We start from the raw sequence: 27131 nt of genomic DNA, 5'->3' as shown, positions 1-27131 counted from the left end.
GTGCCACTCATCCCAAGTGTGCAGTGGGAATGGTACAGGGTCCTGGGCACAGGCTGGAGTTGTGCCTGATGGGATGCACATCTGGCTTTTTCCTCAGCACCATCATCACTGCTTTTCTGGAAAGAGGAGCAACAAAGCCTGGCTTCATACGCATTCATGTCATCCTGTCCCCATGGCACTCATGCCATGGTGACTATTCCTGGGTGCAGTGACAGGATGATTAAATAAACAATATTTAAAGTCTCCAAAATTCAGGCTTGTCTTGCTCTGGGTAAAGGAAAGCCCAATGTTGAGTTTCCTTCCTTTCTTCACGCCAGAGACTGAATTTCAGGGGTTCAAAAACCACATACCTGGCTTCAAAAGGTAAGAACCCATTTTGCTTCAATGATTCTTTTCCTCTGAGCCTTTCAGGGCCATCAAACATCATTTCCCAGTTTAGGGCTTCATCCCCATCACTATGGAGCTATAAAAAAACAAAGTAGAAAGGCAAAGTGGGATTCTCAGCTCACCCCTTGACTCCCTGAGGCTTTACTCAAAACACTGATTTTCATGAGACTCATGCTACAGCTTCAAGGAAGACTGTGCCAGCAGCCGCGACATGACAGCATCCAAACACCATTCGTCAAGCCAGCATGATTTGCTTTCAGCTGCTTTTAATCTTCCCCAGGCTCTCTGAGGGAACAGCTTGGATCCTCCTATGAATAGGGGAGTTCAGTCTCCCTCAGAAGAGCCCAGATATGGGCAGTTAGCAGAGACAGGTTTTTCAGCAGGCACAAAATAAATGGATGGATTTCTTTTAAGGGGATGCTATTAGTGTTCTGGGAAGAGCTTGGACTCGTACTCATTAAGTCTGCAGTCTCCAAAGTATTTCTAGAGAGGAAAAGAGCATAACTGGTTGAAATCCTTACTGTTGTAGCACATGATCAATGCACTTATTCGCAGAGTCATAGTGTCTCTGATTAATTCATAGCCAGAAATAATAGCGGAGTACCTGCTGCGTTGCTGTTACCTTATCTCTGCCTCACTGGTTGATTCTCAGGTACAAGCGAAACCAACCCTTAATTACTTGGTTAAAAACCTGTCTGCTGCCGGGGAACAAATGGAATGATACATCCACCTCTGCTGCTGCACTTCACAGCTCCCAGAGATAATTGAATGGAAGGAAACACACTTCAAAGTTCCTCAAGAGCCAGCACTGACAATAAACATGCCCCAAGGAGCAGCCAGGGTCCAGGGAATGGTCAGATGAAGGCATGACCTGCACCTGGAGCAAACTTCACATGCTGGTGTAGAGCTGAGTCATTTGTGTCCTGGTTTCAGGACCTTTACTATCCCATTCATATAGCTCTCATCTGTTTTACACTCATCTGTGATGTTCTCCATCTTTTAGAGAGAAGCTGATGCCTTGAGCCACCCCTGCCATGCCTGGCCTGAAGCAGGAGTACCACCAGGCATTTATCCCTGTAACCCTGCCTGAGGCTGCTGTGCAACCCCTCCAGATGAGACAGCAGCCAGTGTTGCCTACAGCCTAGGCAGCAAAGCTCAAAGAGGGCCATCCAGCAGTCACCACATCTCTGGTACTGGCCATGGAGCTCCAAGCATCCCATGGCTTCAGCCAAGCAGATTCAGTGACGAAAGTCCTCAGAAGTCTGGCACTACATGGGACCACCAGGGAGGCATGGGGAAACTTAGACTCATTCTCTAGTGGGATGTATCCACCAGTGGGACACTAGGGCAGATATTCCCAGATGTCCTCCAGTTGTGGGCAGCCTTGACCATTAACTCCAGGACTGTATGCCTCAGTCTTGTTGGTGTCATTGCCCAGACATGACTCGTTCATTGGGTCACAGAATAATTTAGATTAGAAGGAACCTTTCTGGAAGCCTCTGATTCAACACCCCTAAAAGCAGAGCAAAGTTAGATCTAGGGCTTCATCCAGCCAATATCTCTAAGGATATCTCTTGAATATCTCTAAGGACTAAGATTCCCCACCTGTGCCAATGTCTGACCATCAGGGGGGTGAGTTTCTTCCCTAACATCTAATTGGAATTTCACTGGTCGCAACTTGCATCCATTGCTCTCTTCCTTTCACTTGGCATCCCCAAGACTGGCTCTTTCTTCTCAGAACCCTCCCACCCCAGTCAGTGGCTGTATCCTCAAAATTCATTTTCATCCTCCTTCCTTTGCTGGCTACACCAACATCCAAACAGCCATCTCCTATGGAGGTGTACCAGGACACTGGTTTCTCCAGGTGGGTTAGGGCATCTTCTTAGGGCCCGGGCTTTCAGGACTCTGTAGTTATGGAGGAGACATTCAGATGCCCTTGACAGGGCAAGCAGCCGGGCTTGTTGATGCCGCAGTAGGACACTGCTGCAGGATGGATGTGATTGCTTCTGAGGCACTCTTTTGAAGAACACAGGCAAATAAAAATGCAGGAGAAAATCATCCGCGTTACATGGTGATGCTTTTAATTGCCTTGGCTAAATGGGAAATTAAACACTGGAAACTTCAAGTCCTGTTTGATGCTTAGCATCTTTGCTCCAGAAGGATGGTTTCTCCGGGCACGGCTTTGGTACACCCAGGAAGCGTGAAATCACTCCCAAATTGCTCGATGTGCAAGGTAATTGGCCTCCATTGCCTGGAACACTCTGGCTGCAGACTCGAGGAGCAGACACCATCTCCCAGGTGGAACAAACTGTGCATTACCACAGGGGCTGTTTACATGGTACCCACGTGCCTGGCATTGATGGCTTTGAATCATTGAATCACTGATGGCTCGTTGTCTGACTGGTACAGAGGCTTTCTACTGCCTCTCTGGAGGAGCTCAGTGGCTGGCAAAGTTGGGGAAGTAAGTCCCTGAGACAGAGCAAGAGAGAGATTTCCTGTCATCAGCCCTGTGCCATGCACCTTCCATTTTCTCCTTCTTATGCTCAATCAAGACACGTTTGATTTCATATTAGGAGGATCTGAAAAGAGAAAAGATTTAATGTGGCACGTGTTAAAGCATATTTCTGCCGATGGAGAAGCACATGCTCACAAAGGCTTGAAGCTCTTCCACCTCCAAGCAATTTTTTTTTCTCTCTGAAATAGGATCTGTGGTGGTATCACACCTGCCAGTTTTGTTTGCCTGGTGCTATTCCTACCCTCTCCAGCTCTGCGATGTCAGTCTTCTTCTCATCTCCAGTGATAACATTATGGATAACACTATGGACTCTGCACATATGTTGAGAATATGTCAGCCAAGGTGTGATCGCTGCATGCAGCAAAGATGCTCCAAGGCCAAACAGTCCCATACCCCTTGTTCCTTGTACAGACACACCACTCAGCAGTGGCCATCCTTGCTGCCTCTCCCATGTTCTGCCATGCCTTTGGAGCTGAGTGTGGGGATGAAACACATTGTTAAGGATTCATGTTCATGGATTTATACAGTGGCACAGAGACTTTCCCTACTCTCTTATTCTTTCCTAATATCTTCTTGCAGCAACAGGAGAGGTCACGAGAGTGCGTTACAAATGTGCAGCTCCCCAGGATCCCAGAACAGGGCTGAGATCCAGTTCCAAACTCATGGACCAAGCTTCAGCAAAAGTCTCCTCCTCACACTTCAGGACCATCTACCCACAGCTTCTGTAATGTCCGTAACCCCAGAAACCCCCAGGGAAGGTGCAGCAGCTCTCATCCTTCCACACTTCTCAAAGCTGTTTCATTAGCAATATTCCTGGGTACAATGTGCTGCCAGATTGCAGGAAATCTTGGCAGGCTCATGGGATGTCAGGGTTTGGGAGTCAACACAACAGGGGCATCAGAAATCACCGTGATGGTGAGAAAATACAGGCAGCATGGTCTGGGCAGATAAAACCCTGCTGCCCGAAGAAGGGGCCAGCCGCTGGCAGTGGGAGGGAGGCATCGGGAGCAGGGATGCTCAGCTCCTCCAGACACCATGCACTCTGTGTGCACACTGCTTTTGCTGGCCAGCAGGTAAGGCAGGAGGGAGGATGCAGGGTCTGCTCAGTTCTTCTACTCCACTAGGGATAGCGCCAGCTTATTTCAGCAGTGATAAAGATCATCTCATTACCAACAACACAGACCACACAATTACAACGTGTCTCTGATCAGAGTGCCGATAATCACCAACGTGAGCTCACCTCCTCCACTCACTCATTTGTGTATTTTGGAGGTTTCTTAATATACCAAGAGCCAGTGAAATCAGTGCTAATCCACCCCCAGCAGCATCCTGGACAGGAAAGAAGAGCTGTCAGCACCACCACATCCTTCTGGACAGACACTGTAGAGATCAACAGCTTTGATACCCCAAGGAAACTCCCAAGAGCCTCTCCTGGCATCAGGGTCTCCTGCCCACTTCTCCCTATGATCCTGGTCCTCATTTGGCTCCCTGTAACCAAATGATCACCTCGAGTGAGGTGATTTGCATGTCCCATACAGATACCTTCCCAGCGGTAGAAGGTCCAGCAGAGAAAGGGGCTACAAGGGCCACATGTGAAGGCAGAAAAATGCAACTGTGACTATAATACTGTTAGGTTTTTTCTCCCTATGGACCGACCACTGGAGCAACCTGTGCAGGAAAGCAGTGGGACCTCCATTTTTTGATGGCTTTGAATCATAGGTGGCTTCACAATCAGCTATTCCTGGCTAAGGCACCCATGTGGCATCATCTTTAAGAGACCATCACATCCACTGAAAGGCTCTGACACTTGGCACAGACCTCTCTGGGTCCTCATCAGCACCTTGACGTCTTCAGGGTTAAGGTTATTGCTGAGAAATTCTGCTGAGCAGGGTGCTTTTCTGAGTGTGAAGGTGGGAGAAGGGAAAGGCCTTGCAGGAGGCACCCTGGTGTTTCCTTCAACCCCAAGGAGTATGTCGTCATTCTCTGTCGTGGCTCTGGTTTCTTTTCTGAGGCCTCTGGGTTCATTTAGTCAGTTCATTTCACTTGGACCAGGCGCAATGAGTTGTCAAAGTTAAAGCCAAAGATCAGAGCCTGGAAAGTGAAGTCTTAAGCTGTGAATTAATCCCTAGGAGGAATAGCTGTGGAGACCACAGCAGAGCTCCACGATGGATGGGGATGGGTTGAAGAGGCTTTCAGAGTCTAAATCCAACTAACCAAACCCAACTGATTTCCAGAGCTAGCTGGAGAAAGCTCTGCTCCCCCTTCTTGTGGCTGCCACCACCTCCTTTCCCTGTGTGGGAGCTGAGCCTGTCCCCTTCTGTCAGCAGAGTGCCACGAGCCTCCTGCAACATCCTGCAAGGGCTCTGGTGACACTGGGGCTTGGTTCTTTCCACCCTTTTTCCTGCCCTCTCCTCCCATCCCTTCAGGGGCAGGCGCTCTGATCTTCCCAAAGCCCCCAGGATTTGAACTGATCCAGCACTCAGGGGCCGTGTCCATCACATTTCCAAAAGCCCCCTGCGTTTTCCCTCTCCTCGCTTTCATCCTCCTCCCCGCTTTATGTTTTGCGGTCTCAGGTGAACACAGGACACTTCAAAGAGATCTCTAGCAGCACTGAAGCTTTGAAGCCAGCTGATGGAGCAACCTCAGGTACATGGAGAAGGAGCAGGGCCCCGCTGGGTGCCTTCCCAGGAGAACTGAATCAGAGCCAGAAGAAATGACAGCACAAGCTGGTCTGACTCAGGCTGGGGGTTTCTCCCTCCCTTGGTTACTGAGCCCAGTGGCACTTCCTGGTTTTAAATGAGCAAAATCTTAGTAAAGCTCCAGATTACGTTCCTAGGTCACCAGCAGAGATGGCCTCCAGCAAAGCCCTGGATTTTGTCTTTAATTATCAGTGGGGATATTACATTCTTGCTGAAACAGAGCTGAGAAAAAGCCAGCATCTGCTATCCCTGCTGTGGAGCTGAGCGTCTGCTCGACCGAAGGATGATAATCAGGAAGAGAGAGGTCAACAGAAGATGATCTTCTAAGTCTTCCTCTATAGACTGAATCTCTAATGTGTTTACTTAGCCAGATGCAAATCCTTTTCACAAACTTATGGCACTGTGGAGTACAAGTACATGCAGAAAATTAACAATGCTGGAGCATTAATTCCTCATCTATCGCCAGTACAAGGTGGCTACGTGGGAGGAAGGAAAATGTTCTCTCTCCAGTGTCCAGGGAGAGGAAGCTGAGTTTCTAGCAGCATTCTCCAATTCCTAACCCTGTCCAGCACCTCGCCACCCACTTCCCTCATTTGCTTCTTCCCTGGGTCCCTGGGGTCTGATTCTTGTGCTTGTCCGTACCCAGCAGCAAAGTCTGCCTATCGCCAGTGAACTTACAAAGGCAGGAGATCTTCAGAAAACCAGTAATGCCATCAAGTGCAAAACCATCTTCAAGTGTGGCCAGGAGCAGATGAAAGAGTATAAGAGAAGCCTGGTGTATAGAGCCCTGTGCCTGCTGAAGACAACCCTGCCACCTCCTGCCTGGAGGTTATTTTCCTTGCTGTGCACTAGAGAAGCATCCTAGGGACCACTCTGCTGGAGCAGAAACCTCTCACAGCCACCTTATTGCCAGCTAGGGCAAGAGCAAAGTGTCATTTAGAAAGTGGGGACACTGTGTTTGGTTGTTCACGTGCGTTTGAACTATGATGGAGGAGCAGGAGGAGCTGCAGACCAAGCCAAGTGTTACTCCATGGTTGTGGAGCCACCGGAGATTCCCCATATATTGGGCTGGAAAAAGCGTGCTGGCTGGAGGACGAGGCATGGGCAGGAAAGTTCAGGAAGGCAGCACAGCATGTGCTGAGCTGCTCACAGCATGGACCGCCATGGGTTGGGGCAGGTCAGTGTATTTGAAGCTTGTCTTTTCACAGTTCATTTTTCACTCTGCTCTTGACAGAGCACGTGCAGGGGTATGTGCGGTGTAGCTTAGGTCCAAGGTCACCTTGTATTCAGCCCAGCACAATAAAACTATGCAGGAATGGGATATAACAAAAGAGCTCTGTGGCTTTGAGGCTCTCCGAGTAATGGGTCTTGAAATAGATCACAGCTACCTGAAGGTTAGAAAGCCCTATGTCCACTGCCTTTGCAGGTCACCTCCTAAAACACCCTGCTCCAGTAGTGCAAAGGTCTGGGAATCCTCCCTGAGCTCACAGTGCCAGCTACAGAGGAATGAGACTGGCTGAAGCAGAACCTGTTTAACACCATTCCTACCCCAGCCAGCCAGGTCAATTAGAAACTAAAGATGAAGGCACTCGGGCCCTGTCTGCTGTCCCGATCAAGTCCATTATCTCCCCCCTGCTATCAGAAAGAGGGCAACTGTTCACGTAAGACACAGCTAATAATATCTGAGTACAGGACATTGCTGCTAAATTATAGGGAGGGCTTTGGAAGGGAAATTAAGTGTCATTTGCAAGCCCGATAATAGGGGCTGTGCAGCATGAATGCCGATGCGGGAGCGGGCTGGAGGACAGTGTGTGGCTTATGCAACTGTCCCCATCCTCCTCTATCGGGCAGAGCTGGGATGGCAGGATGTGTGCTGGGGGGCTGAGGGCTTGAAAGGCAAAGGCAGATAAAAAAAGGCAGAGAAAAGCGGGTATCTCAGTCTGAGGGTAAAGCATCAGCTACAGTGGCTTTACAGTGATGCTGCTAGAGGAGAAGGCTCAGCCCTTCCCTCCCAGCACAGTGTAGGGGCTCCCAGGTAAGCTACCAGCAATGGGAGGTCTCAGCTAAAGGGCCAGTTCTGGGCAGGTCCTAGGAGCAATCAAACCCAGTGGGGAAACTGAGGCACGGGGAGGCTGCACAGCTTGTGCTGTGGCTTGCATCTTAATGCAATTCTTGAGTGCTTCTTGGTGATGTGAGCTGTGGTGCTGCTCCCCGAGGGCAGCTGCATTCCTGCACCAGGCAAAGCATTTCCCATTTCAGATTACAGCCACATCTTGATCAAAAACGTGTCACAGAGAAGCACGAGTGCTCTCTGACCAAATGCTCCCTGGCTGCTAACAAACCTCAAGTACCAACACCATGTTCTTGGACATCTGTGGAGCATCCCTGGCTCTGAGCTCAAAATTCACACTCCATCAAACATCACAAACCTGCCGAAGAGCCCCCACTCCTCCTCAGCCTCACTGTGCTCTCTGCCAGGTCTCATAGACGCTCAGTTTTGGGGCAGGGAGTAATTTTACAGCATTACCAGGGTGACTGAATGAAAATAAGGACGTGTAGCAACTCCTGCTGTGTCCAGTACATGTTAAAGAGCAGTGTCCTCTTCCTGCTTGCTGCTGCTCAACTTCCTCGACCTTGGACCACTCTCCAGGGCCCCTCCTGTAGCTGACTGGGAAATGCTCCATCCCCCTGATGAACAGGGGAAGCCGTGATTACGCTAATCAACTGCTCATTAGTGCTACTTGGCTTCAGCTGATCATACACCAGCCCCGTGGTGTGCTGCCACCTCTGTCACCAGGGGATGCTGAAGTTCCTCAGCTGTATTGCTATCCCTCCCTGGTTCTGCACGCACATGGAGAAGGGCCCCCCCAGGGCTCTGCTGAGATCCAGCAAGAAAGTCTCATCCCAGACGTGAGCTCTCTTTCAGACTGTGCTTCTGTCTCCTCTCCCATCTCCATCCTCACATCACTCACAGCCACCTACTCCATCTACCCCCACGGCAGCCTGTCTTGAACAGCACATGGGTGTTTAGTCCCCATGGCCACCACCTTGCCTCTCCCAGCAGCAGGCTTCCCAGGTCTGTGATGGAGATAGAGCTGCTCTGATGTGTTTCACCCCCAGGTCTAACAGCCTGGCTGCAAGAAGCAGAGCCAGGAGAGAGTATTGTTGGCAATGAAATTGTACCCCATCAGGAGGCTGAGCCAGAGGATGGTGCTTTGCAGCTGCCATCCTTCCTCTTATCCTCGCCCCCCTCCATCCTGCCAGCCCCTGCTAATTCACACGAGGTAATTAACCAGTGCTCCATCAACTGCTTCCATAGCACAGAAGGTGGCAGAGGGATATTTCTGCACGTGCACGCATGGAGTGCACATTACCAGCTCAAAATCAAACACCAGGACAGAGCCAGGGAGAGCAGAGACCTCCACAGGCTTGGGCAGGATGTGGGGATACTGATCTGCTGGGTGCACTGCAAAGCCTGGCTGCAATGTGGGGACCCAGACACCTGCTCCTACCAGCAATGGGGCAGGAGGTCTCTTAAGATGGGCACTTGGAGAGATCTGATCCCTCAGCTGGAGGGAGCAGGGACCCTCAGTGCTGAAGCCCGAGGTGGCTCCAGCTCCTGCTTGTGGCCCTATGGATGTGACAGCTCCAAGAGCCAGGCCCTGGGCAGGCAGAAGTCACCACTGGTCTCATCCCTCCTCCTTCACAGCTGTGACATGGGACAGAAACTGCCCTGGGCTCCTTGCAGTCCCTGGGGACTCCCTACAGAAGTCATTGCCCTTCCCTTTGGGTCCATTATCCCGCAAGGAGGTCTCAAAACCAAGACCCAGCTCAGCATAGTGCTAGGGACACACACAGAGAGCTGTGTCCTGGTGAGTCTCAGCCTCTTCTGCCATCCCCATTGAAGGGTTGGGATGCAGCAGTGCTCTCCCCCTTCCCTTTCTTCCCTTGCTCCATCCTGTCAATCAGACTCTGGCTTAGAAAGGCTTCCTCACACAACAGCCACACTGGCTTTACAGAGATGCAATTAAGATGAAACCCACTTATTTAAAGCAGCTCCTCTCCCAGTGTCCCTCTCTAATGTCACCTTTGATCACTGAAACCAGCCCAGCTCACAGATTGCCAGGGACACGTCCTCTCCCTCCTCCCCTTGCTCCATTCAGGCAAAACTCTTCCTGCTGGTGCTCCGAGCATTCTGCAGAGCAAAGGACCTGTCATTTTTGCACTGATCAGTGGGGAAAACAGAGCCAAATGCCCTGGCCGTGGCCTGTGAAGGTTGGAGAGGTCACAGAGATGATGCTGGCTGTTGGGCTCAGACCGGCTTGACCCAGGCACAGTGCTGCCCTGTGGTTTGTGCTGCAAATAAGGGTGGACTGCAGCAGGGCAGGGACCCCTGTACTAATATATCTGAAAGGAAATACCCTGAATGTACTGTGGGAGAGCAATCACTGATAGGGAAGGCTGGACCATTTCCACCACTTGTAACAATCTGTCCTGCTCGAAACCATCCCTTTGGCACAGGCTTAGCTTCAAACCCCCAGGCAGGCCCAGCTCCCACGTGCATACAGGGGCTGCTGGATCAGGCTCTTCTTCTTAGCATCTATCTATCCCCCATCCATCTATCCACACATTTGATTGTCAGGCACTGAAAGCCCGGCTCTCTTTGCCATTAAATGCATCCATCAGGTTGCATTTTCTATTAGGCTGGAGGTTCCCTGCTTGTCAGCACTTCCACCCACACAGGCAGCTCTCTCCTGAACTCCTCTTGCTGCCTCCAAACCTCCCTGTGTCACATTTTCTTTGGAAATGGAGAGCAAATACACGTGTATCCCCCCTTCCACCCTCCTGGGGAGATGGCAAAGCAATTTACAGTGTTCCTGCATGGACAGGCTCCTCCATCTGAACTCTTCAATTCATTCTGTTTTGTTTTGATTTGCAGGACAGGCGTCTCTTGCTGCAGGTGGAGAGCAGAGTGAGAAACTGCCCAGCTACAGAACATGGGTGATTTGCAGTTCATCACCAGCCCAGGGCCAAGTGCATCTCTACTGCCATTGCAGGGTGACACTTTAGTGCTTGGAAGCAGAAGCTGTCATGGCAAAAGTCTCAGCACTGGTATTCCAGCTCGTTGTGATCCCTAAAGATCACTGATTTAGCAGCTTGTGAGGATTTCTAAGGGTTGCTCCCCTACCTAGGTAACAGGTATGGGTCCTGGCCAGAGCTGGTGTGACCCTACAGTGAGAGACCTCAGCCCCTGGCTCAACTAAATCATTTGGTCATTGGTGACAGGGAGGAATTTGCCAGGTCTCAGCAGAAGATGTAGTTTTAGAGTCATCTCACTCCAACAGACTGCACCCCCCCCCCCCCCATTCCTCCTTTGGTTAGGAGCTGGGGACAGCAGGGAAAGGTTGAATGCACCCCTCTGCCCTTCTGGTCCATGACGCTACTTAAGCTTGAAGCTGGCTACCAAGATCTTGATGCTTCAGGAGAGGGGTACCAGTGGTGTATTTGGGGAGGCCAGCAAATAACCTAGCCCTGGTGTGTCTTCTTGCCTGTCAATCAGCGCAGATGGGGCATCGCTAATGCGCTGAGAGCCGGGGCCTCTTCAGAGCGGCTTGTACGAAGCTGAGCTGATGAGGTGCGGCAGGGCTCCCCCAGCACACGCTGCTGCAGCAGCCACAGAGGGTTAAACACGAAGCAAACGGTTTCTCAGGAGCACAACGTGCTCTGCTCACAGCCTCTGAGCTTTAAACAGTGACTGCCTGAGCCGCCTGCCCCTTCTGGGTCCCTCCTCCGGCCCTCTCGCTGTGCGGAGACCGGCTTCTGTCACTTAAAGGTGTGATCAGGAAATGAAGGGCTTTTAAAAGCACTGCTATTAAGAACAATACAAATAACAGAGCAGGAACATATGTCTCTCCGCAGGCCCATCACCTTCTGCTTGCTTGGATTGAAGTGTTTTGCCATCAGAGCGTGACAACATGCTGATACATCACCCCAGCCGCAAAGCTGCTGGCTTTATTACTGTTATTAACCAGGCTTTCCAAAAAAAGGCAGCAGCACAGCATGTGCAAGTGCCTGCGTGTCAGCCCACCCTCCTAACCTACTAATCGGTCAGCTAATCACACCCACGTAACTTAACACATGGATAGAGGTTGACAGAAGACTCAGTTTGTGCATGTGCCACTGGGAAATAGGCAGTGGGATGGGGCAGAGCCCCAGTGACCACCCTGCTGAGACAGCTCAGCCCCTTTGTAGACATCAGAGAGAGCCCCGGGAGAGCTTTCAATACCCAACCTCATACCTCTTTAGACAGCAGGGAAACATAGAAAAAAACACAGGCTGTGGGTTCTTTCAAGCTCTGCTGCTCAGGGAACATCTTGCTGATTCTCTGGTCCAGGATGGAGCCAGCACCAAGCTACAGGACCCAGGGGAGGCTGGGGCTGAGCCCTCTGTTGTGCCTTAACACTGGCAGGGCACAGTTCCCCAAGCCTGGGTTTGACATAGATGCTGACACATCCCATGTCCCAGAGAGACTCCCAAGGGGATTTTCAGTACCTGCAGCCTGGGCTGGCTAGACAGGGATAACTGGTCACCCTAACCCGGACTCAGCAGCTGTGCAGCGCTCCTCCCCAGGGACCCAGTCCTGGTTTGAACAGTCAAGCAGCCTTGTGATAGCTATATTAGCCTTATTCATGGTCATTCCTCCAGTCCCACACAGTTCAGCCCCACTGCTAACACCACAGTTCCCAGTCAGACCTTTCTGGACACTGAGTCTCAGAGGCTTTCCATCTCATCCCTCCATATTCTTCAATTAATTGGCCCCAAGGACTGTTAGTTTTCTCATGGGATGCTCAGGAAACAGTTTAAGAAGGTCAGAGCTGCCCATCTCCTTTAACAGCCCAAGGGAAGAGCAGGGAATATCAGCCTTCACACACACTACTGCAGGCAATGCTGCGTGCTCAGGAGTAGAAGACCAAGGTTCCACTGCCTGGGTGACATCCAAGCCACCATCCATCACCCCAGTGCTAACCCAGGCAAGCAGCCAGACTGGCAGGCACAGGGAGGGTTTCCCATGGAAAGCTGAAGTCAGTCCAAGTCGTGGGCGCAAATCAGCCAAGAATCCTTGTTCCTCCTGCTGCAGAACCCCGAGGAGCTGGGAGATGTCTCCATTGATCATACGAGGTTTTAGGCAAGCCCACTCGCACACAGCTCTAACCAGGCTTCTCACTACAGGATCGCTCTGTTGAGCAATATACACACAGGCTCTTAGCTAAACAGCAGGTCTGGAGCAGTTTGTTCTTGCTCTTATTTTATTCCCTCATTACTAAGGCAAATAATGTGTTTAAGTAAGCAGAGAGGCATTGTTCTTGCTACTTTACATGCTTCCTGTTGAAAGCAAACTGCCCTGATATGAGTTTGTGTGAGGCAGATAAAGACCTTTGTAACTGCCCCTCCTCTAGTAAAATCCCAGTTATTACTCACCTGACTTAGGCTCTCCTGTCCCCTTGGTTGGGGCAGGAAGGGATGATTTCATCCTGTCCATCAATTTAATCCCTGGCCACATCAAACTGCTATGTGTTTGTGCACAAACAGCATTCAAGGACTGACCAACTTCTTTAAGGGGGGAAGCCCCAAGTGCCCAAATGAGTTCTGGGATGGAGCACGTCCCAGCACCAGGCTGTTTGGGCTGGCAATAAGAAACTACAAAGAAAGAAGAAGTGGCATCTAAAGATCAATCCCTACCAAAGGCTTGAAACTGAGCCAAACTTCTGGCCAGGGTTTTAAACCACACAGCAGCACACCCATAGAGTGAAACAGCAAAATAAATGAAGCCACCGAAGCAGTCACACTCCTACCATCTCCAAGGTCAGGATTTTCACACCTCCCTCTCCTGTGTATTGGCTTTCAGAGTCCATTTTTCACAGGTACAGAGAGTCACAAGGCTGGGAGATAAAACAACACAACTCAGGGAAGTGACTTCAAAAGCAGTCATCCCCTGTCTCCCAGCAACAACTGTGCCTTCTCCTCCTTGCTCCCCTTCCAGCCTCTCACAGCTGGCAGAGAGCTTAGGAACAAACAAGGCTCCCTGCAGCGAGGGTTGCTTAGGAAGGTCTGAGGCTTCAGTCAAGCATGAGGATCATCTCTTCACCTGCAGAGGTGACAGCTCTTGGTTCGTTTTCAACCATCAGCTCTCAGACCCTGTGTCTGTGCAGATCCCAACCCCGTTCCAGACAGTGTCAGTGTCTGATGCTCAGCGTCAACAAGGCAGCTGTGTTTTCACCCAGTTCTAACCCTGGGGGAGGAGGTAGAACATAAGCATGTGAGAAGACACTGTCACCTCACCCTCTCTAACCAGTCATGTTAACCCCAGGACAAGTTCCTTGGGTTTGTGTTATTAATGCTGCTGAACAGGACTTTTCAAAGGGTGGATTTTGCTCTAAGAGACCTCTCTGTGCTTGTCTCAGGAGGGAAATTAGTCTGAGCCTCCTCCAGAGCTTTTACTTTTTCCAGTTAATAAATGAATAATCAGCATCATTTCATGCCAATTGCTTTGTGTTCCTAGAGCACAGAGGTTCCCTGCTCCTCTGCTACCAACCCCTCTGCTCCTTTCCATTAAACTAAGTGCTAAACCACAACTTCCACATCCTCAAAATCATTTACACAGCTGGTGTCACAGTGGAGCCCGGCATGGGCAGAAGCAGATGCTCACTGGCACATTAAAGCTGAGCACAGCATTTGAGGACTTCCAGGAAAGACTTGTTGAGAAGAGACTGTGGCACCTCTTCTGAGGGGGCTCTGAAAGGACTCCATCAGGTTACCCGCATGCATGGTCAGCAATGCCTGCCTGGGGACAGCAGAATTTCACACCTCTACAGATGTGTTTTCATTACATTTCCAGCTGTCCTCACTTCAGCTATCAGGAAATGCCAGAGGAAGGACAAATGATTTTCTGGCCGGTGTTGGAAACATCGCCATCAAACACCTATTTCGGCTTCCAGATGGTTTGGACTGCCTGCATAATGGGGAAAATCACTGAAAGCCTCACTGAAACTATTCTGGAAACATACTGTGGGTGTCCATCCATCGCTTACTGGTCTCAGTGATGATGGGGGTACCAGAAAGATTTTCTTCAGATCATTAGGGTAGGCTTTACACCACCCCTTTGTCTATCCTAGGCAGAAGGTAGGAAAGCTTTCTATGCCATGAGATTTCCCCTAGAAAATTTCATGCCAAAAATCCAAGGGAAGGATAGAAAGACAAGGGTAGAAAACTAGCCCCATGTAGGTAAGTCCCCCACAGCCAGTGACGAACTCAAGGACCTCAGCAGGTCCTGGGTACTCATGGCCAAAGGCAAGATGAATGTCTATATCCTGAAGGCAGACCTGTCTGGTCAGCTGTTCCTATTGCCACCAACATTTTTGTGCCATCATCTGGCCAATCAAGAGTAATAGCTATTAGCAAGTGCATTCAGCACACACTAGGGATGCAGTGTCTCAGCCACAGGAAGGACTTCAGGATCCCTGGGGAACAGGGCAGCAGCAGCAATGTTGTGTTTAGAGCAACTGTGATACACACTGGATTTAACCATGGCAGCTACCAGGATTTACGGTCAGTCACAAATACAGGGCCGTATTTGAGTTCACTACCTCAGTTTCTACCCCAGTGGCATATTGTTCTTGGCATCACGATCTTGCAGCGAAAGCAAGCTGGGCCCTGCTCGTACCACATGTGAGCCATCTCCATTACACTGAGGGGAATCTCTCCATCGCCATCCAAGGATGCTGGATCAAAGCTTCCTTACCTGCAAGGCTGCCAGAGGGAGGCAAAGCGCTGTGAACCAAGGTCCAGGCCATGAAGGTGCTGCAGTGTCCCGCAGCCACTTAGAGGCAGAACAGCTCTTCTGCCCCTTTTCCTCTGAGTGCAAAACAGCAGTCGAGTTATTCAAGCACCAGCTGGGCTGGCAGAAACAACTCTCTCAAATCTGCCTGCAAAGCCAGAGAGGAACAAGGTGCCGCTTGACTTCCTCTTGGGTGCCCCTCTGGGCTCTGGGGCACCTGCCACCCTGCTTGCCACATGTGTTTGTGGGCATATCCTCAAGCTGTGTTTACAAAGGGATTTCAGGCTCTTTTAGGGCAAGACGTTGCTATAGAAACAGCAGATGGGAGATTGAGCTCCCTGGGAGAACGCCTGGACTCCACTGGCTTAATAGGAAAGCCCATCAGGGGAATACATCTGGCTGGAGGTGGAGCAAGTCTGTTTTAATGAACACAACCTCCTTTTGGGGAAATGGGAGACTGAATTTCTGCAGCCCTCTGGAAAGCCAAAATGTTTCCATTGCAAGAAGAAGGCCCACACAATGAACACCAGGAGACGCTTCCAGCCTTGGTGGGATCTGGCCACCTAACAGGGTCTGGAGCTCAACCACCCCACCAGAAAGCTTCTACCCAGATGGAACTTGGGCTCATTCCATGAAGACACCTGCACCAGAATCATTAAAAAGGGGATCAGCTCTGATCCTGGCAAGAGCCATTTCGAAAAGCAAGCTGCAGACCAAGAAAATAGTAAGTCAGCCCCAGGGGCACATCTTCCCAAAGGAGGAATCTGACCACGGGTGTCAAGCCTTGGCTGCAGGTTGGTGCTTGTCCCTTTTCTTGTTTCTTCCTCCCTTGAACAGGAGGGGAGGAATACAGAACGCACGGACACAAAACCCCACATCCCCTGTAATAAGAACCTTCCCAAGAACAGGCTCTGTGCAAAGCTCACCCAGGGCTCATCAGCAAAAGGCCACGATTAAGTGCTGATATAACAGGACATTTCCATTTCCAAAGGCAGAGCTACCACACAGCCCCAAGTAAACCTCTTCACAATCAGCCTGTGTTGAAACAAACCCAATCAGTTCGACACTGAGAACGAGTGTCCCTCCATGGATATCTGCAGGGAGCTGATATGATTATAGAGTATGCTGGGAGGCACTGGAAAGCACCCAGTGGGGGGCTGCAGAGAAGAAAATCTGAGAGGAGTCTCAGGCTAGAGAGCCTGTGAGCTGTAAGCTCAACTGGGTGAAATAAGAGACAGTGGGAGGAAAGTCTGCCTTGAAAGGAGCTGCAGATACTCCTATAACCTGGCTGCTGAAGACTATGATTTTCCATGGTCTTTGTGTCCCGAAGAGCTGAGAAAGCAAGGAAGGAAAGCTTTACCCTGTTAAAATCTGGTGACTGTAGCCCCAAGGAGAGAATCTTCCTGCACCTGCAACCAACACCACAAAACCTTCAGAGCCAAGAAGCACTTCCTGCATCCCGGATGGCTGAAGCCTTGCCATGGTGACAGGGTGGAGGTGACATTTCCTTAGCCTCGTGAATAGGCAGGGTAATGCTGGCAGCTGGTTCCTTGGGTGCTGTCTCCCCAGGCAGGCAGCCTGGTCACCCCTCCACCCCACAGGCAACAGGGCTCAGATGCAGCAGTCGGCAGCCATGTCTCGCAAGCATCAATAAGGTCAGCTCCAAGGCGATGCCTTTAGAATGAACTTGAGCCCCACAATGCACAGAAACCAACATATCACCAACTGACCCTAAGCTGAACACCCCAGCACCTATCACATGTAGTCACTTGCTGTCACTCGCCCCTCTCCCCAGGACTGTTTCCCAAGCAGGTAGAATTTGTCTTTCCCAGCAGCTGGGTCAGGCAAACCCTGCCAAAAGTCATAACCCCCCTCCCAAAAAAGAGCCAAAACTTGTGCCCAAATTCACCCACTTCTGCCACCACTGAGGCCTCATTCACACACATCTTCCAGGAGACACCTAGGCCAGAGTCACCGGTTTAACCTTTCTGCTCACCCCCATCTTCTCGCTTTAAAGTAGAATGCCTATTTAACAGCAAGAGAAAAGAAAGGCAGGAAACAGACACAGCACCCCATGGAAGTGGGGATCAAAGGACACAAGAGGACAGAAATAGACCTGAGAGCAAGGCAGGTGCTTTGGGGAGGAATGTGTGTGCGCTGTGCCTGGCAGGAGTCAGGACACCCTCCCCTTGGCAGGCAGCAGGATGCAGAGATACACAGGGAAATGCAGAGATGCATTGATGGTAACTGAACAAATCCTGCTGGAGTCAGGCTGGAGCTTTCCCCTGCAGCAGAGGCTTCAAAGGCAGTTGCACTCACTGACTGGAGAGCAGAGAAACCTCCAGAAATGGTATCAGCAGGACACAGACGGAAGCAGCTCTCTTACACTGATAGCAATGCACAAGGAGAACCTCTTGGCTGGGACCAGATCAGTTTGTGTTTCACACGGGACCATTTGGGAAGCTTTAGTTAAGAAAAATGACTTTTTAGGTTTGGAGTATGAAAATGGTGAGGGCTGCCTGGGATAGTGGAAAACTGGAGGCTTGACCCAAATGGTTTTGAGTGTAGCATCCCTGACCACAACCATACCTGAGAGCACTGAGGGTGTGGGAACAAAGGGAGTGATTTACCCAGGTAGAAGAGGAGGAACTGTCTCTCAATGATCTCTCTCCTAAAAGCACAGCATGGCACTAACTCCTCTAAGCTTACCAAGCTCTGGGACAGAGGAAGCAGCGATCAGGCTGCCAGCAGAGACCATTTGTGCAAAAGCTGTAGGGGCCAGCCCATAATATCTTTCCTCTGCCTTAGGGGGCACACAGTGCTTTGGCTCAGCATAGAGCTCCATAGCCTTGGCGAGGGTATGAGGGAATGAACAAGCCCCAGCTGCTCTCTTTGTTCCCAGTTTAAGGCTCAGTGGAGCAAGCAGGAAGGTTGGGAGTTGTAACCTCTGCAGTTTTGGGATGCTTTCAGGTGCTGCAAGCGCAGCAAACACCCATTCCCATCACACCAGGAACAAAGTGATCCATCAAGCTGGCTGTGTCCCACGCTTGACTCAGGAGGGGGATAAAAACCCACTTGTTTTTTCAGCCCCCAGAGGAGAATAATGAGCTTTGGGGGTCAAAGCCCAGCTCCTGCTCCCAGTTGAGGGGCAGGACAGCACCTATTTATCTGTCAAAATGGGCTTAACTAGAGCTGTATCAGGTAATGAGGTAGAAGCAAGCAAGAAAAAGGAGGTGGAAGGACACTTAATCTCCTCAGTAAATACACATGTTAACATTTATGTTTGCACAATTGCCAATCAATTCAGCTGGAAACAAAAGCAGGCTGGGTGTCAGAGAGCAGCCAGAGTAGGGCTGCTTCTGAAGGAAAGCAAGCTGGGAGCAGAGGTGGCCCTCACTGAGCAGGGGGAGCGAAGCAAAGCACTGATGACAGGTCCATTGACAGCTCCAGCTGAGGCCAAGTGATAAATCAGGCCCAGAGTGACAAGTGAAAATAAATCTAAGGCAGCAAGGGGTGTTTCCAGATCTTTTTTCGGTTAATAGCTTACTGCCAACCAGCAATAAAAGGGAGGGAAGAATTCACTCCTTATCGTACCTTCTCAGAGGTGTTGAGTAGGGTAATGAAATAGAAAATTAATTTCCCAGATACATTCAGCCCTGAAATCTGAGCATCTTTCCCTGGATGGCTGGGAAGTGAAAAAGAAACGAATTAAGACCATCATCTCCCAAGGTCATGGCAGAAACTGAGATGTTCATTTAAGAAAGAAGGAGGGGGGAATGTTTCTGGAAGAATTCATCAATAGGACTGGTTGTGCTGACACTTGCCAGGTGAATTCCTCCCACAGGAAGCCATGGCAATGAGTAACTGGAGATTTTTCATGGTTTAGGCACTGTCTAAAGTGAAACGCTGGGTTTGGGGATTCAGGATAACACCATCTCTCAGCTGTGTTAGAAGCCAATGTTCAGGATGCTTCTGGTGGGCCATATTTGTACAGCATGTATAGACAATACACACCACATATCTGCTGAGTTGGAGCACGGTACAAGCAGCAGATGAAGCATCTGTCTAGGGAATGCCTAGGGAACTTTGATACTCACAGTCCTCTTGCTTTACACCTCACTGCTGAGGCTACAGATCAGAGAAGCAGGTTCAGTCTCTGGGAACAGTAGGTTGCACTGCACTGATAGTTCAGAACTGGACTCTGACTGCAAGATCCTCAAAGCCATCAGGACCTGAAGACTGAACCAAAGCTCCAAAAGACCACAGGAAGAAAGGTACTTCTGAACCCATGTGTGACAAAGCTAATCCCAAGCCTTTTGCTGGCTATGGAAAGAGAGCACCACTAACAAGAAACATAAATGCCCATGAACAGATCTTCAGACTGCAAAAACACCCTCCTGCTAACCCCTGTCACCAGAGATACACAAACAGGCAGGAGGCTGTGCACCCCAGCCCACAAGCACTGCACAAATGTCCATCCTCACATAGCTAAAACTTATGATGACCTGGACCCCATCAAGCCCAGCTCCTGCTGCTCCCTTCTTATCTCAGCTCAAACACCCTCTTCAACCCCTGTTGACTGCAGGGACACTGCTCTCCCCTATCCCCCTTGGACAGGTTTTCATCCTGTGGTGCTTCTCTCCCCTTTCACACTATAGTGCATGTTACTCTCCTGTTGGAATGTGCTGAGAAGACTATCGGTGTGCCTGCAGGACCGGCAGCTCCCGGCAGATGTGCTGCCAATGCCCACACTTCCCATCACCCTCCTGTCTGCCACTGCCTCTTGGATATTACAAGCCACCTACAAGCAATGAATTCCCCCTGCTCTGTGCTCCCTCCTCCGGTCTGTCACTGTGTAAGCCACTTGACAGGTGATTATTTGGTCACCGGGGAAGCCGGGCTGGGGGGGATGAGTGTCTCCTTCAATAAACCCAGGGTGAACCAGAGAGGGATTCTCGCTGGACAAGCAGACTATTTTGGGATCACATCACTAAGCTGCATTATGGCTCTGTGGACAGGCACTGGCGCGGTGCAGCTGGCCTGCTGGCCTCTTTCACTGTGGTCACCCCTTGATCCCCTCCTGAGGCAATGAAGCACTGCTTAGCCTGAGCAGTAGCCAGGCTTCCGCTGGCCCATGGCCATGGATTCTCCACGCCTGTTGGTCCACACGTGATGGTACAGGCTCGTGGCTCTGGTTGTGTTGATGTGCCCATTCAGGACTCTGCTGGGTTTCTCTGCCAATGGGCTGTATTGGGCTGGCATTGCTCACCCACACAGTGGGTCTGGACTTCAGGGAACAATGAGACTCAGTCCGTGGGTTGTGGCCTAGGCTGATGTGCCTGCTCTCAGACTGGTCTCTTCTCCCTGCATGGTCACTAGCTCAGTGTCCCTCTTCCAGGAAACACCATTCCCCCTCCACCATTACATAGATGGATGTTAACACCAAATGCTGCAAGCCCAAGATGGTTCCTTGGACATGCACTGCTTGTTTTGGCTTAAAGAGCTGATTTTGGGGATCTGTCATCTTTGGTGGTCTGCCATTCCAGCTAAAGACATCTCTGCCCCTCACCACACTCTTCTCAATCCGTGGTCTTCATGCCCACTGTCGTGGGTGGACATGGGTCCTTCCCAGCAGCGAGGCACACGTTTGCCAGTGTCAATGCCACAGGGCTGCAGCACTGTGATGTAGCACAAGCACACCTCACACCCGTTCTACTGCCCGCCAAACCAAGGACTGTGGCTCACAGCGCCCAGAGTGTGACAAAAGCCAGGTGCAGGGTTGTTACTGGACTTAGGTTTGGCTGCTTAAAGGTACCCAGCATGAGGCTACAGCACTCCAGGATTTATTTGCATTCCTAGAGCCAGACCAAATCTCTCAGCACTATGATGGGGTGGCCTTTAAGTGCAGACCTTCAGAAGCTTCTCTGGTACGTAAATTCACTGCCTGTGTAGAAGTTTCTGCTGTTAACTGCACCTCCAGGAACCATTCACAGTCATACAACAGGGGTTGAGCTTAGGTTGAGTTTACACCCAGACACTGCTGCAGAAGGTCCGCACAACTAAATCAGAAGCAACGTGGAACCTTCCCTGTGGTTGGTGAGTGCCTCACCATCTTCAAATGACCATGAGGAGCCATGCGAAAGCCATGTCACCCTCCACGTCTTTGCTTAATGATCCCTCCAAACTAGGTTTCACTGGGAGACAAATACTAATTATGCTTCATCCAAGCCTCTCTACGTTCCTGGCTGTCCTTGCTCCGGTAAGCACCTTTTTCATCACCATCCATCAGAAAACCCATGTAATAGAGTCGGGAAAAATCAAGTTCTGTGTGTTTTTTCTGGCAGCTTGGCATTTAATGTATGCTCTACGACTTGAAAGGCCAACTAGATCCATACCACTGCTGTGGCACCTTGTTAGGTGTTTAGAAAACCAGTTGGGAACATGGGTACTACAGGGGAATTCTGCCCCCCTGCAGTTTAATCGCTTGTCCTTTGAGACACTAAGGGAAAAAAGAGACAGAAAATAGCACCTGAAAGAGTAACAGTACAAGGTTGTACTCCTGTCTGCCCATTGCAGGGAGCAGCGTTAATGCAGTGCTGCAGATTTCAGCCTCTTCTAGCCCCCAGCTTGCTGCAGGAACAGCAGGGCTGCTGGACAGCACTCACAGCAGGTCTGACACCCCCAGCACCTAGTTGCTGTGGGAAGCAGGGACAGACCAGCCTCCTCCACAGAAGGGACCTCTTCTGCCTTGGTTTCATGGTGCAGGAAACTAACGCGGGTCTGGAAACACCCCAAGGCTGTATTCCCAAAATGCACTTTTTTGGAGGGTTTTTGAGCCACAGGGAAGGAAAAATAAACCTTTTCTGAAGAAAAAAAGCCCAAAGCAAACCAGAAAATAAGGACAAATAACTGAAATACCCTGCAGTCTTCCTTGTTGTGCAGACACACGCTGAGTTAGCAGTGGGATGAAAGCAGAAGGTTTATTTCTGAGACTGCAAACAGGCTCATTGGAATCAAATTATCCCCTTTCACGTTCATTTTCCATCCATATATTTATTGGGTAGTAGGAGAACTGACCTCCACCCTTCCACTCCATTGACCTCCCACTCTCTGGCACTACAGACATGGATTCCCTGTTCTCTGAGCCTCCCACTCCTTTGGTCTCAGTCCCACTGGACCTCCACTCTCTAGTCCTTCATTTACCTGGGCCTCCCCTTCCCCAGGCAGGGGGAGGCTGGCTGCCCTGCTCCAGCAGTAGCAGCCCTATTCCAAGCAGGAGGCTGTGGAGCTCCTGCCCATCCAGCATTTCAGCCATCCTACATGGTCCCCTCATGCTCAGGGGCACACACTGCATGCTTTTCCACTCCCTCCATCCCAGGGCTGTGCGCTGCTGTCCCACCAGCTCCATACTTTCACCTACAAAGTGACTAACCATCTCTAGGGCCTGGCAGCGCTCCCTGCATCCTGGATTTGCATCTCTGCCACCATCTGTCCCTGCATAACCAGGCTCCTGCCGGCAGCCCATTCCTGTGCAGCCATAATTAACGTCTCTGCTTCCCCCCCATGGTGCTGCCTCCAGACACTGCTTCTCAGTGCCCATCTCCCTACAGCCCTGTTCGTGGTGGTGCGATTGCTGTGGCCGTATCTGCTCGTGCACTGAACACTTTTCCCTTCTTCTGCACTTCAGATGAGTGAGGGTGCTACCGGGGTTTGCATCCCTCCAGAAATCACTGGAGGTACTGCCCCTCTGACATAACCCAGTCATAGAATCATTTAGGTTGGAAAAGACCTTTAAGATCATCAGGTCCACAGCATAGCACTGCCAAGTTCACCACTAAATCTCCTCAAGTGCCCCATCTGTGTGTCTTTTAAATACCTTCAGGGATGGTGACTCAACCACCACCCAGGGCAGCCTGTTCCAGTGCTTGACAGCCCTTTTGGTGAAGAAATTATTCCTAATATCCAATCTAAACCTCCCCTGGCACAACTTATAAAACCAATTAGGCTGGAAGAGACCTTTAAGGTCATCAAGGCCAAAAACCTTGAGGCCATTTCCTCTTGTCTTGTTGCTTGTTACTTGGGAGAAGAGACCAACACCCATCTTGCTATAACCTCCTTTCAGGTAAAAGATGATGGTATTTTGCATTGCATGAGTGTGAGAGCCAGGGGGTACCTACTGCATTAGCATCACATGGCTGAATTGCACCAGCAAGACTGTGCAGTCCAACTGGAAAAGAGTGGAAGCACAAGACCCCAGTAGCACAGTGATGGTCAGGCATGAAAGACCCATTTCTGTGGTGGGGTTGATTTTCTTGCCTATTTACACAGCCCCATAAGATTTCCTGAGCCCAGTCATCCTGAGACCAACCAACCAGGAACTGCTGGGTGATGATAGTCTCTGTCCTTCATCGTGAGCATAAAGCAAAGCCTGAACATGATCCTAGAATCATCAGCTAGGTTGGAAAAGACCTTTAAGATCATCAAATCCAACTGTCAGAGCCCTGAAAGTCCCCTTTGAGGACTGTTGACTGCTTAATTCTTGCACTGGGTGAGCATCCTCCATGCACTCAAGGCTTCAACATGTCCCAGCTCCTAGGACCACGTGTAGGTCAGCTTTCCCATTAAACATGTACAGCATTTTCAAATGAGCCCTGTATAATTTTGTACTTTCCCTCATATTTGCAACTGGAGTATTTGTCTGCTTACAGGTACAGTCTTGTCAGGGACTGTAGTGATAGGACAAGGGGTAATGGGTTTAAACTTAAACAGGGGAAGTTCAGGTTGGATATAAGGAAGTTCTTTGCTGTGAGGGTGGTGAGGTACTAGAATGGGTTGCGAAGAGGAGTGGTAAATGCTCCATTCCTAGCTGTGTTCAAGGCCAGGCTGAGCAGAGCCTTGGGTGACATGGTCTAGGGTGAGGTGTCCCTGTACATGGTAGGGGGTTGGAACTGGGCGATCTTAAGGTCCTTTCCAACCCTAACTATTCTATATTTCTATGATTCTATAATTTACCTTGGCTACAGGAGCATCTCTCTGGATGGAGCCAGGATAGATTTATAGCCCGCATTGAGCCACCACCTTTGCAAAAAATGTATTAAAATTACATTAAAATGAACTTGTGATGTGCAAACCCTTTCCATAATTTCCATGAATTCCATAATAGTGCTAGGCCAAGCTCCCCTTGGCATGCCTTTTGCAGCCCCAGTGTCCCTGGAGCTGTAGGCTTTGGAGATCTCTGAACCCTAACCCAGAGTTCATACCAAACGCAATGAATTTTCAAGTAACAAACGTAGCTCTCTTACCCATATTACTGATCAAACTGGGTCCAGCTTGGTTCGGGTTGTCACCGAGTCCTGCTCACCCACATGACCCAAACGGCTGCTTGTGTGTAAATGAAGGCAGAGATCAGCTCTGCAGCTGAAGCTTCCTGGACAACTGAGCTAAATATTTCCACAACAGACACAGTCAACAACCAGTTGCTATTCACTCACCATCTGTCTGCTGTCAACAAAGTCAAAATGGAAACAAGCCCACCCGCATCCATCCCCTTAGAAACATTAGAAATCATCAGTTAACAGCATCCCCAGCACAAAGAGCTTCTCATGCTCAGAGCTGATGCACCGGACTTCACGCAAGCTGCAGAAGCAATGGTGTTAGCAGGCAGCAGCAGGAGGTTTTGAAGTTGGATGTGAGCTGGGCATCCAGGCATGAAGCACAGCAGCAAGTCCTCTGAAGTGACTCCGAGCCAGATCCCTATGACTCTCATCCTGCTTGAACCTGACAAGTTGGTTTTGCTGTTTTCTGTGCTGTTGGTTTTTATCTCAGGAAAATTTCCCTGTCTGATGAAGCTATTTTATTCCTTATCAAATGACTGTGATTTCTGGAAATAATGGTCTGTGTCAGGAAGAAGAACTAATATCCAGGATTAAGAAACAGGGGGGAAAACAATATTCCAGGGCCATTCACAGCTTGAAATTCTGACCTGTTTCTGCTCAGTCTGCCTGTGGTCCCCCTCCTGACCTCCTTGCATGGATAAAGTTTGCTCTGCTACTGTTATACAGTCAAAAAGTTGTCTTTATTTCCTCTACCAAGAAGGCCCTCTTGAAAACTGGTGAAAACCAGGCAGGAAAGCAGAGGGAAGTGGAATAATCAGCAGTCTTTTTCAGACCAGGGAAATAAAGGCATGTAAAAGGGAAAATGAGTTTCCAGAGGTCACAGGGGCTGCCAGTGGCAGAGAGGAAAAGCGACCATGGGACTGTATCCTCCTAACACCTTGGGTGTATCTCACAGCCTCTAGGAGACAAACTTAGAGCATCACGTACTTCTTTGGCCCTGTTGAAAAGCATTTCCCTGATACCAGCTCACTTCACAGGGAGGAAACCTGTGGTTTAGATCCACATCAACCCTGGGAAGCTAAGTGAGAGCAGGATCGGTACCCTGTCTTGAGGTGACGCCAGTCTCTGTGGACAGGTTCCACTTGGACAGCACACATCCTTTCCTCTCCCCCTTCATCCTTGCCCTGATGTTCACCTTTCCCATCCACCTTCCTTCTTCCTCTTTATCCCCAGATAATCCCATTACTGAATCTGATGTCAAGCTTCTGCTAAGCACTGTCACCTCTGTGCCTTGGCTGGGCTACAAAGCTCCCCTGAGCATGGAGATATTCAAGAGCACAATCGTACTGGCATAGGCATTGCTGGAGTCTATCACTTGGTTTGGAAACTTCTCTCTGGGACACCCAGAGTCTTCCCACTGGGGACATGAGAGCTTGAAAATGTGATCATGAGCCATGAGTTGTTCCCACACAGAGGGATCCCAAAAGTTTGAACGTGTCTGAAGGCAACTGATGAAATACAAATCTCTGCTTCTAGGAGAAGTCCCTGCTCAGAGCAGGGCTCAGGGCTCCTAGGGCTGGGGCAGTTTGGTCTCAGCTGAAGAACCAGACCCTCAACGACCGCTAGTTTCTACTGTGGCAGGGTCCTACTCCCAGGTCTCCCACTGTGAGCTCCTGGCTCACAAGCTGCAGGCTCACATGCCCACCAGAGCCCCCCACAGCACACCCACTGGCAAGTGCCAGATTTCTGGCTCTTGGAAAAGGGAAGGCAGAAAGTGCTATAGGGGGAAAACATGAAAATTAAACATTTAGAGTGTCTCCTTTTGTTGTGTCTTCCCCCACACCGTCAGCCCCATCTTTTCTTACTCTGCACTGTGGGAGTGATTGGCTGTGATTGATTGCCCTTTATTTCCATATTAAGTTGGGAAACGAATGCCTCCCTCTGCCACAAAGCCTCGTGTCTAATTTTTATTAAAAGGTTGTTAGCTCGCTGGGTTTTTCATTTCTTCCTTGCAAAGTCTGTGTTTTTGCATGCCATTAAGAGAACCATAGGAGAGAATTTTAAGAGTTATGAAATGCCAAATTATGTTAAGTAGATTCTGGGTGATCTTAGCAGAAGTCTGGCATGTTGACAAACCTGCTACACCGCCCATTGTGCCCAATAGTAAGCCAAAGTCTTATTTTGAATCTCCTCCTTGAATACCACATGGAATCTCACCAGCTCAAGGAATGGTCCCACCTGATCTTTCCCAGTGAATATCCCACTGCACTGCTAAGAAGAGTATCTCAATGAACTACAAAGTCCCCTGCTGCAGTTACCCATCTCCCTTAACACTCCAGCACAAGCCATCTCCTGTACCA

The sequence above is a fragment of the Pezoporus wallicus genome, unplaced genomic scaffold, assembly GCF_028554395.1.
Source record: "Pezoporus wallicus isolate ANWC-B61680 ecotype Strahan unplaced genomic scaffold, APGP_CSIRO_Pwel_v1 contig_10084, whole genome shotgun sequence".
NCBI classification, from domain to species: Eukaryota; Metazoa; Chordata; class Aves; order Psittaciformes; family Psittacidae; genus Pezoporus; species Pezoporus wallicus.
The sequence above is the reverse complement of the archived record's forward strand: the minus strand, read 5'-3'. Positions refer to the sequence as shown.